The sequence below is a fragment of the Sorex fumeus genome, unplaced genomic scaffold (genome assembly GCF_029834395.1).
Source record: "Sorex fumeus unplaced genomic scaffold, SorFum_2.1 ptg000013l, whole genome shotgun sequence".
In the NCBI taxonomy this organism is placed as follows: domain Eukaryota; kingdom Metazoa; phylum Chordata; class Mammalia; order Eulipotyphla; family Soricidae; genus Sorex; species Sorex fumeus.
In genome coordinates, this window is record NW_026606070.1 from 18,506,631 (window position 1) to 18,519,342 (window position 12,712).

Sequence of the window (12,712 nt, forward strand, 5' to 3'; positions counted from 1 at the left end):
TCTTGGAGCATTTGGATAGACAGGAAAAAGGATCTCTTCAGTATTCAGAAATAAAATGTATAGGTAAGTTCAACTTTTGCTTCTGTGGTTTTCAAAATTTTATTATATGTAAGAGCATAAAAAATCATAGAGAAACTAACAATTCGGGCTGTCTAGCAATCTTATTGTTACTTTTCTGGAAATTTCATTGAATTGCTAGATTTTTTTCCTAGATATTGTTTTGATAATGATTTCATTGTTTAAATAATGAATTAAAGCTTATGTGCTTGACTGAGCATTTCATAAAATAGGATAACAGCCTTATGATAACATATCTTTGAATTGGAAAGTATTTCTGGTACTTCATAACTAACCTTTTAAGAATTGTTACTTTTAAAAAATGTTTCTCTGTGGCTTTGGGTATTTTTCAGAATTATGTTTTTTAATATATATATATCACAAAATAAGTGCCAGTTTTAAAATATATAATAAATACAAAAATTCTCTTTAGAATAAAAGGTGATATTTGTATATTTTGGAGTCATGATTATCACTTTCAAGTAAATTCTTTTAAACACTTATTAAAATCATAATCTCATTTTTTTCAGTTCATGAATATTTACTATACTTTCATAGAATTTAGAAAATTATGGGATAATCTAGAGGTCAATGGTACGATCTCAGAATCATTATGTGTTTCAATGTTTCGTGTGCATCTATAAATATACACACACTTCATTTTGTTTTTCTAGTAACACAGAAACATGTGACATTTATAAGATATTTTATAAGAGACTGGATGAAAACAATGTTCATTAAGTCTAAGCAGGTTTATTTTAAATCTCAAAACACAATAAAAATTCAGATAATCTGAGTTAAATATGTGTACAATTATGTAGCTAAGCATTTGAATTAAAAAGTATTATAGTAAAAGTTTTAAAGCTTAAATAGGACTAATTATAAAAATCAGTTATGACAGCTTCATTAATGAATTCATAAATAATATTAATTCATTAGAATACGTTGCAATCTAAAGTAATTTTGTACTCTGTTCGTTAATGAAAAATAAATCACAATATCGTATTTAATCACTCTCTTACTCATAAAGCTTTACATATTGAAATGTCTAATCAGGAACTGAGAACAGTAATATTTGTTGAATTAAAATAGAAATCTCATGAACTACATTTCCCTTTGTTACTAAACTTTCAATAACAATGACATATTGTTTTTATGATCATAGTACAGTTAAAAAAGTATCTGAAAATAAATGGAAATATATTAATTCCATCGGATTTCAAAATTAATTTCGCAATAAATCTGACACTAAGAAGTGCATTGCGCTTACAATGAACATTTCTTTGGAACTTTGTTTTCTACAGTGCACTTTGAAATGTTTTTATTTCATATTCAGACTGCACATACTATTGATAGTGTTTCCTCTTTTGCTAACCTACATCTGTTTATATGCATATAGAACTTCCATTAGTTAATTGGTTAGTATTTAAGAATGAAATTATGGGGACTAGAGCAATAGTAAAGCAGGTAGCGCACTAGCCTTGCACAGGACCGATCAGATTAAATTTCTGGTGTCCCATAAGGTTCTCTGATCACTTGCAAGAGTGATCCTTGAGTATGGAGTCAGAAGTAAACCTTGAGTTCTGCCAGGTGTCGACCCACTCTCCCAAAAACAGAATAAAATTATGAGTAACTATACCAAATAGATGACATTTAAAAAGAGTATATGTATCCTCATTCATCAATTGCAGGCTCATTACTAAGAAACTATGTCTTCTGCCAACCTTAATACAAGAATTTTCTGTGAGAAGGGAAAAAGTATATTCAAACATCCTTGAGAATTTTTACAAACATTCCTATTTTCCAGTTCCTCCATCTGAAAAATCCGTGCATTGAAATTGCGTAGGAACGGGATGAGCGATAGTACAGTGGGCTGGGCACTTGCCTAACATACGGCCGATGATGGTCGACCTTCAGCACTCTAAAATGGTCAGTCCCCCACGCGCGCCTGGAGTGATCTCTCAGGACAGATCGAGAGAAAACTTTGAGTACCTTTGCGTGTGTCCCCAAAATAAACAAAACAGAGTGTGTCTAGGAAAACAAACAGGAAAGGAAGTGTACATTTTCAAGTAACTTTAAGGCATATCTCAAACCATAGCATGATATAATCTTTTTTGAGAATCATCTTTCTAAGATGGTTCAATTACTTTTATATATAAATTCCCTGATCCCTTTGAGGTTATTTTTTCCTGAATATTTCCATGATACTGTGTTTCTTTCTTTACCTATCCTGTTTGCACCTTCTCTAAAGCAAGAAATCAAACCACAGACTTCAGGAAACTGAGTAGCTATATAATCATGATGAAATCATGATTATTTCCAAATCTTACAAGTTTCCAAATGTAGGCATACTAAAAATGTATCCATGTCTATTGGATTACATAAAAATTATATGATAAGGTTGGGGGAGATTTGATTAATATGGTGGATTTTATTCAGAATGAAGCTTAAGAAAAGATGAAAAGATTTAAGATAATGAGCATATCACAACTTGGAAGAGACAAGTTTTAGCAAGACTCTTACCACTATAATAAATCTTATGTCCATTTTCTTTCCTTTTGTCTGCTCATAACATGATTAACTAGGGAGACGTGCCCAACCCAATCAGATTTGTCTCCTAACAAACCAAATAGAAAATTGGGGGAGAGGCAGCTGGCTTTTACTGTTCAAAACTAATTGCAAGACTGCTTGTTGCTCCAATTCAGTGGATAAATTGCCTTTTTAACGTTCAAAAACTGCTTAAAAATTTTAACTCCTTAGGCAAAGGTTAATTTCTAATTATAAATTGGGCAAGTGAGTACCAACTTACTTTTGCAGTCATAGAACCAAAAGAGTTTATTTCAAGTTTGTTTATTTTAACTTGAAATAAACTCTACCCACAAAAAAAAACTAGTGTCAGGGGCTAGAGAGACAGAGTAGTGGATAGGGCACCTGCCTTAAACAAAGTCAAACCAGTTTTGATCCCCAGCACTGCATACGGTCACCTGAAGACCTCCAGGAGTGACTCCTGAGCACAGAGCCAGGAGTAAGCCTTGACCATTGAGTATGGTCCATGCACCACCCAAGAATAATAACAACTGCATACAATTTTTTTAAAAAAGTAAAACAAAACTAGGGTGACATGCTTTCACTTTCCCATTTGGCCGGAATGTTTTTTTAATGGTGAGATGCACTGGGTAGGGTGTTTGCCTTGCACATGGCTAACCCAGCCTACCCGAATTCGATTCCTTCACCCCTCTCGGAGAGCCCTGCAAGCTACCAAGAGTATCTCACCCACATGGAAAAGCCTGGCAAGCTACCCACGACGTATTTGATATGCCAAACACAGTAACAACAAGTCTCACAATGGAGACATAACAGGGCACCTTTGGAGCAAATAGATGAACAATGGGAGGACAGTGCTACAGTGTTACAGATATGAACTGGAGGAATGACAACATTGTAACTGCATTTATGCATAGTTAAACCGGTTTAATTCATCTTATAAAATCATATTTTTCTAGAAAATTATCCAATACTGATGGGAGTGTTCTAACAAAGAAGAGAACTTTTTTAGTTTATTCCTTGCAACATCAAACTTCATTCATTCATTGAAAATTGCCAACTTTACAAGGGGATAGATAAAATAAATCAAATATACTTGGATTCTGACCTCAGAACTTTAGTTTCAGAAAGGAAGGTGAGAATAGTAGCAAAGGATGAAGTAATAGTGCCTTTAGTACATTTGAAGAGGTGTGTGCCAGGAGTGAGGTCTGAGTAGAGTGAGGAGTAAGTCCTGAAAACAGCCACATGTAGCCCAAAAATAAAACAAAAATACTCCTATTTTTCTTTACGCTATCCACTTTAACAAAATAAACATAACTTAGTGCAAATAAATGAAAGATATTTTTGAGTGCCTAATTTGTGTGAAAGGTTGTATGAGGTATTATACATACAAAACTCAAAAAGAAGGATCTGAAAAAAAATGGTAAAGGAACAAGTTATAGCGAGTTATGTTACCATTATGGTGAGTGCTATGACAGAAAAAAAAAAGCTGAAAGTCATTGACTAAGATCCGTGAAAGCAGATGTCACCAAACTCTTTTATTTTCCAGAAATATCAACAAAAGGCAGCTTTAATAGAAATAACAATTTTCCACTCCAGTAAACGAGTACGAGTGATTTTTTTAAAAATTTAATTTAGTTTTGATTAATTTATTAGTATGACTCTAAAATAAGCATTAACATTGTGAGAATAACTTAAGAGTGTAGGGCAGGTTTTTCTGAGAAACACTTTTTAATCAGACATTAAATGAAGGCAGGATATAGATTATGCCAGCCTTTGTTAGTCTTTTTAGGAATGTGAGATTTTATCCTAGGTGAAATGCAAAACTGAAAAGAACAGAGAGATTACTAGAATACAATTTTTAAACGATGACTCTGGATTTCTGGAGGGAACAATCCCTGGAAGAAAGGAAATAAGTAATCAGGAAGCGGGATCATTTGAAAACTAGTTCCATTTTTGAGAAAAAGTATGAATGTGCCTCAAACAAAAATTGTTGGAAAGGCAATAAGACAAGCTACACCTGCAACATAAAAAGGTTGTTCCTGGCATTCAGTTGAATGAGAGTGAAGCCAGACATGATTTTTTTTTTATTTTGGGAAGTGATTTCCAAAAATGGGTCTAGTTGATGAGGTAGAAAGATGATAAGATGGTCTGATAAAAAGGTTTGGCAAGAAATCCAGCTTTGAAAGAATTGCAATCTGAGCATCAGGTGATATGTGAGTGCAGCTGAACTTTGGTAACTATTGTAGATCAGTGTTCCTCAGTTCATAATCTTGGGTTTATCTGAGATTAAACACCCTTCAGGACTTGGTAAAAGTGCAGATTTTGAGTAGCAAGATTAAAACACTCTGAAACAGTCTATGTGGGTGTTCCAGGCCAATAATTTTTGCTTTTCCAAGCTTCTCAAATGACTCCAGTGCACAAAAACATACTAGCGCTATAAGTTTAGGTGGTAATCAAAGTTGATTGAATTCAAATAGAGGGAAAATATCATTTGAACTGACAACCTGGCATTTAAGTTGAATGGAAGTGAAGCAACTAGCAAAACCATTTAAAAGAAACAAAGAAGATTAAAGCAATGCAAAATCGTGGTAATCAAAAGAATGTCTTTTTTTTTTCTGCTTTTGCATTTTGGGTCATACCCAGCGATGCTCAGGGGTTACTCCTTGCTTTGCACTCAGGAATTACTCCTGCCAGTGCTTGGGGGACCATATGGGATTGAAACCAGGTCTGCTGCGTGCAAGGCAAACACCCTAACTGCTGTGCTATCGCTCCAGACCTTCAAAAGACTGACTTTTAAAAAGTAATGCTGGGCCACAGAGATAGTACAAGGATATGATGATTGCCTTGCATGCTCTAACCCAGGTTCTAGCCCCGGCGCCACATATAGTCCCTTAACCACAGAGCCAGGAGCAATACTGTGTGTGGCCCAAAAAAGGGAAAAGAAATTGCTGATGACATTTTATACATTTTATACTGTATATCTTACCCTCCTTCAAAACGACATGAGTACTTGCTAAGTGAAGTGAGTCAGAAAGAGAGGGATGGACATAGACGACTGCACTCTTTTGTGGAATATAAATATCATAACTTGAGACTAACACCTAGGATAGTAGAGACAGGTTCAGGAAGGTTGTTTCATAGTTGGAAGCCTGCCACACAAGCTGGGGGAGAAGGCACCTGGAAGGGAGAAGGGATCACTGTCAATGATAGTTGGAGAGAACCCTCGGGATGGGAGATGTGTGCTAAAAGTAAAGGACCAAACATGATGGCCTCTCAGTATCTATATTGCAAACCATAAAGCCCTTAAGTAGAGAGAAAGTATGGGGGAAATTGTCTGCCATGGAGGCAGGGTTGGGGTGGGACGGGGGAGGGGGCGGAGGGTTACTGGGGACATTGGTGGTGGAAAATGTGCACTGGTGGAGGGATGGGCATTCAATCATTGTGTGACTGAAACTTAAACATGAAAGTTTTGTAACTGTAGCTCACAGGCTCACAGTGATTCAATAAAATAAATAAAAATAAAAGGCATGAGTACCATGAGACTGTTGTACACAGGTTTTGGAGTCTCAGCCTGAATGGACATAGAGACAGTAATGCAAGTGCCAAGGACTTTTATTCCAGTTAACTGGGGTCAACAATCTCACCCACAAAGTAGTCTCTGGATAGCGACCCCGACCTCCAAGTGTAAGCAGTTTATATAGGTTACAAGGTCAAGCAAGCGCTATGATAACAGTGATCAAGCAACAATTGTCAGAGATTACTTGATAACTTTTGATAACAGTTAGTCAGTTTGTGGCTGTTCCAAAAAATAGACATAGTAACCCCTCATGACCAGTCAGATGATTTAGTAGTTCCTTACCAGAAATTACAAGTTCAGTTTCTGGGAAACAGAAACTTGGGCCTAGTCAAAACTTAATGTTAGCTCTGGCCTGTCATGCCTGCAGTCTTGCTCTAGGTCTGGTTTTCGGGTACCTAAAGAGACAAGAACAATTCTTGAACTCTTTTACAAATGATTTTCATGCCTGAAAGAAGAATCTGAACAGAATACACGACAGTTATATTTTACTCAGTAGTCATGTTTTTTCTAAAATTCATCAATAAATACCATTAATAAGCATGCACCTAGTCCTATGATGCAATAAATAAATAAATAAATAGAGTAAGATATCAAAGAAAGAATACAGATGAAAAAGTTAAGAAGCTTAAATGTTGGCTTCTTAGTGGTACCACATAATGTCTCTGCATATATTCTTCATCTATCTGACAAGGAAGTTGAAGCAAATTTTACTGAAATTCTGTTTCGTTGCTGAAAAACTTTTTGTTTTCGCTGCTATAAAATTCTATTATATGTTATTTGCAACAAATCCTGAGTTGTAGCTAAAAGAGGAATATAGACTTGCCATCTACTAGACACATGACAGAGTTTTGTATTACAAAAAAATAAATTAAAAACCTCGTAATTTTCACAACCCTCTAAGTCATGCACTTACACCCATTTTACAAAAAAGAAAACTGAGGTTCAAAGAAGTTTTGTCACTTATCAGTATTCACACTGACCTATCTAATTACAAAACTCATGATTATTAAAGGCTGGAGTGATAGCACAGTGGGTAGGGCATTTGCCTTGCAAGTGGCTAACATGTCCGACTTGGGTTCCATTCCTCCACCCCTCTCAGAGAGCCCGGCAAGCTATTGAGAGTGTGTCGCCCACACGGCAAAGCCTGGCAAGCTACCCATGATGTATTCGATATGCCAAACACAGTAAGAATTATCATAATGGAGACGTTACTGGGCCTGCTCGAGCAAATCGATGAACAACGGGAGGACAGTGACAGTGACCGTGATGATTATTGCACCATATTTTCTGTTGTCTTATAATATCATTGTATATTACTTAGGTGATACTTAAAATACAGGCTTCCAGGTATTGGGAAAATAGTTCAAATGGCTAGAGCACATCCTTTGCATTGCAGGGAGCCCTGAGTTCCATCCCCAGAACCACCTGGTCCCCTTAATACCACCAGGTGTAACCCCCAAGCTCTGAGTTCATAAATGACCCTTAGGAAACCATTGAGTATGACCCCAAAACAAAGCAAAAGATACAGGCTTCTGGAAATGGGTATTTCATAGGAATTTATATATAGAAAGAAACTAAACAAGTACTTTTTTTCAAGAAGCATAAATGAGTCATTGAAAGTACTATTTTTCATGCATGCATTAGAAACAATAGCAATGTTCACAAAGCACACAAGGTCTTACAGCCAGCATCTGTTTATCTTTTTATTGTACAGATTCTTAAAACAAACTAAAAAAAAGCTGACCATAGAAAACTTGGAAAGATAGACCTCATCATAATGAGTTTGCACCCTCACTGATTTATTAGACCAGTCTCTAAGATAGGCCTCCCATTAGCCATTAGTTACGTTATGCTTTAGTTAGCTTACTCATTTATTCTTGCAACAACTTGGAGATAGGCACATTTATTGCCTTTAAGTTAAGGAGAAGAGCCAGAAGAATAGTACAGGAGATAAAGTGTTTTCCTTGCATGTTGGCTGCTTCAGCTGCAACCTTGACTCAATCCCCAGAGCTACGTATGGTTCCGTGGACCAGGACCTCTCCTCAGCACTGCCAGGTGTGGCTTAATACTCCCATCACCATCCCACCTAGGGCCAAACAAAGGAGAAATTATGTGACTTTTCAAATTAATATGGCAAGAATATGACAGAAATAGAATTGAACCAAATTAGTTTTCTATGGCACCGCATTGAACCAAGTGCTCCCACTTGCTCCTCTATTACATGCTGTCTCGTCAGGAAGTTGAGGAGACAGTGCTGGGCTGCAGACACAGATAAGGAACATGGAATGAGACAGATCTCTTAGTAGATATAGTATTTGTAAAAACTGTGAGTGTCTGATTATAGGTGAGATAATCTGGCTACTGGAACATTCATTAAAGTGGAAAGTTTTTCATGGGAAGGGAGAAAGAACAAAATGAAGGTGATGAGGAAAACCTGTTGATTCTACTTTCAATGACAAAAAAGAAAATTGAAGTCCAAAATCAGGATTTTCCCAACACTCCGAGGCTTTTCTGATTTCCTCAATAGTGTTTTCTCTCCTCTCGGCATGCTGTTTCCCCCAAATATGACAGATAACTGCAGCACTATCCTGAGTTCTGAGGAATACAATCCATGATGTAAATCTAAAAATGATTAATACTGTTGATATTGCAAGCATATTAATTTTATCCTGACCAAAAATTTTTCTTAACATAATGATACTGACAGTCTTATTTCCTCTATTTCTGTAGATAACCTAGGCAAGAAGCCACTAACCTTAAATTCAGATGTTGGTGGGTACAATAGGTTGATTTTAAATATATATTGCACTGTAACACTGTCCTTCCATTGTTCATCGATTTGCTCGAGGGGGCACCAGTAACATCTCCATTGTGAGACTTGTTGTTACTGTTTTGGGCATATTGAATACGCCACGGGGAGCTTGCCAGGCTCTGCCGTGTGGGCGGGATACTCTCGGTAGCTTGCGGGGCTCTAGAAGAGGGACAGAGGAATGGAACCTGGGTCGGCCACATACAGGTCAAATGCCCTACCCAACATGCTATCACTCCAGCCCGAGATCCAAGTATAAAATAAAATTTAATGTAATGTACTTTAGTTTCCAGAATTCCATATAAATTTTAAAAGACTGTCTCCTTGGCAATTGTTGAAATCTGTTTTCATTTGTAATCTACATATAACCATCAATCATACACAGGAAGATATATGAAACAAAAAATGCTGTTTGTGTTTAGAATATGATCTTCAAATTTCTCAACATAATAGAAACCATTATAGAGACAATTAAAGGTTAAGAAATATCCTGACACTTTCAATTTAATTTAATATTACATATCAAGTCACACTGAGCTGGAATAAAGAGTCCCTAAATCCTTTTCTTACATATTCCATACAAAAAATAAACATATATAGTTCTATAATGGATTGAATATAGTTTGACAAAGCACTAAGTTACAAATTTTAGTATATAATAATCTTATAGCAAAGAATGACTGTATACTTAGATTTTAGGAAACAAAGAAGGAGCTAATAATCCTCTAATAAAATCAATATTTTGTCTTATAGTTACTTTGATCTAAAAACAAAAATGTGGTTCTTGGAAAAATAGTATAAGCGTCCTCTGGAGTTTAAAAGCCAAAATATAGTCTCTTAAGTAACAACAACAACAACAAAAAATGAAGACGGATGTGCAAAGCAAGAATCAACTGTAGTTAAATGTGAATAAGTATGAAAAATATTTCTCCTACCTTTCTTGAGAAATTTTTACTGCTTTGGGCAAGTTAGAATACACCAAGCAGCAACTTCTTGACTCAGTTCCAAGGAAATTGATCCCTTAAAATGTTAGGTATTTCAAAATAACTGTTTCTGTGCTCAACTTTTCAGAAATTTGCGGATTTGTATGCTCAGTTTTGAGAATTTGGGAAACACCACTACATTAATGTTGCATAAGACAAGGAAGAAATGAGCGAATTGGAAAACATTTAAAAGAATGAATAGGGCCAGGAGATAGTAAGCATTGCAGCTAAGGTGATTGTCAAGCAAAGCATGTGTGCAATTCAGTTCCAATTCAGGCACTGCAGGGGCAGCAACCTCAGGCCCTTGCCTTGAAGCACCTACTTAATATTGACTAACAATTTCTGGTGACCATCTCCTTTGAGTACCATTAGGGAAACCCTACTACCACCACAAAAAAAAAGAACCCTTTACTTAGGATATTGCTAGAACTACAACTAATTTTTCCTAATCCACTAAGATAGTAACCAGGTAGTTTGTAAATAAAGATGCTTGGATTTGGAGGGCATCCTCTGATAAAGAGTTGATACAAGTTTACTGAGATATATAGTTTATTTCTGGTCATATTTGAAGGCATTCTTTCCCTGATACAATCTATTCTATTTGTAGTATATGTCATGTTTTGTAGGCATATACTACAAATATTTCTTATACTGCAATTGCTTCTGAAATAATTACTAAATTAATGGGAAGTTTAGTTTACACACACACACACACACACACACACAAACACCCTGTCACATTGGTACTGTTTCATCTGGTTCTTTTGACATAGGGAAAGTAATGCTTTGCTCACTGATGGAATTACAGTTTGAATAGTTCTGATTTCTGCAAGGACTCATGCTTATATTTTACAGAGTTCTTGAATCTATGTATCCTCAAAAGATAAGATATTCATGTATCCACAAAAGACCTCATCAAAAAAGTTATCATTTTTAATTGGAAAACATTTATGACCACCTTAGTGACTGAAGAAACATGAAGTGAATATTATAAATGATGTTTTATAAAAACTGAAACTAGTTTTTAAAATAAATAAGATCTAAATAAGATTTGATAGTCTGATAAAGTATGAACTATAATTTCCCCCTTTAAGTAAATTTTTATACTGCCTGAGATATTCAAATATTAAAATCCAGTGGATTTGTAATTCAGTTATAATTGCTGTAAATCATTTTGAAATATACTTCAGTAATAAAATTGTGATAATAAATACTTACAGGGGGAATATCTGAAATTCTATTATATATAAAAATTACCTCTTTAAGTTTTAAACCACTTAGACAACGTATGAAAAAAAGCAGTATCTAGGAAAGCATCTATTTTTTCTTCCAGAAACAAAGGTCCATTCAGAGTGTTTAAATTTAGTCTGTTTAAAAAAATAAAACAAGCAAACGAACAGAAAATCCCGGGTACAGCCTGGGCTCTAAGTAGTAAATACGTAATTAGCCTGAAAAGCAACTAAATCCACATTACTCATAGCTTCATTGACTTATCAATATATTATCAACTTATCAACTCATCAAGGTAACTTATTAATCACAAATAACTCCTCCTACATATGTGGGTGGATAGATGGATAGATAGATTGATAGGAGAAAGAGATAGATAGATATATAGATAGAACTGCATCCTTATTAGTCATTTGTCTATATCATATTGCAAACTTTATAAGAGGGGATTGAATTCTATATTAGTTTTTTTTAGAAGTAATAGGTTCTAAAACTTTGATTCAGTGTTACAAGTTGATTGTGTACAGTTGTGCAGCTTTTGGAAAATGAAAAAATGCATGGTTTGTAAGTAGGAAAAAATCTCAAATATTATCTATATTCCCTACCAATATGCTTGTCCCAGAATAGAGCTGTATGATGGTCAAAATCACCTTTTTAATTGTCTCAGTTTCCCAGAGTTGACCATTACTATATTTCACAAAAGCATTACACTGACACACACCTTCATACATTACCCAGCCTCTGAAACCTCCAAATGTATATCATTTATATCCTCATGAATTTATAACTCTATTGAAATGCTACCCAAGTTAAAAATAAACTTCAGGGGCTGGAGTGATAGTACAGCGGGTGGGGCGTTTGCCTTGCATGTGGCTGACCCGGGTTCGATTCCCAGCATCCCATATGGTCCCCTGAGCACCGCCAGGAGTAATTCCTGAGTGCATGAGCCAAGAGTAATCCCTGTGCATTGCCAGGTGTGACCTAAAAAGCAAAAAAAAATAAAAAGGTAAAAGGTAAAGGCCCTCCCGTTGATCGTCGATTTGCTCGAGCGGGCCCAGTAACGTCTCCATTGGAGACTTTTGTTGTTACTGTGTCTGGCATATCGAATACTCTCGGTAGCTTGCCGGGCTCTCCGAGATGTAAGTAAATTAAAATAAATTTCAAAGTAAATTGTTAAGTTAAAAGAAAACGGGAGTTCCTGACATGTAGTACAATGGTGTTGGTGCTCACTTTGCTTGCAGTTAGTAATGTTCAATTCCTGGCACCAAATACAGTCCTCAAGAATCACCAGGAGTGAATCCCGAGCACAGAGCCAGGAGTAAGCCCTGAGCATTGCTGGGTGTGTGACCAACACAAAATTAAGTGAAAAGAGAATCATGAAGTCGTTGCAGTAAAATTCACCGGATTACAAGATAATTACATAGTGTTAGAATTCCATGTGGAGCATTGAAATTAGAGCATTTCTTACTTTTACAGTTAATCTAATTTTATTAATAACACAAAAACTGG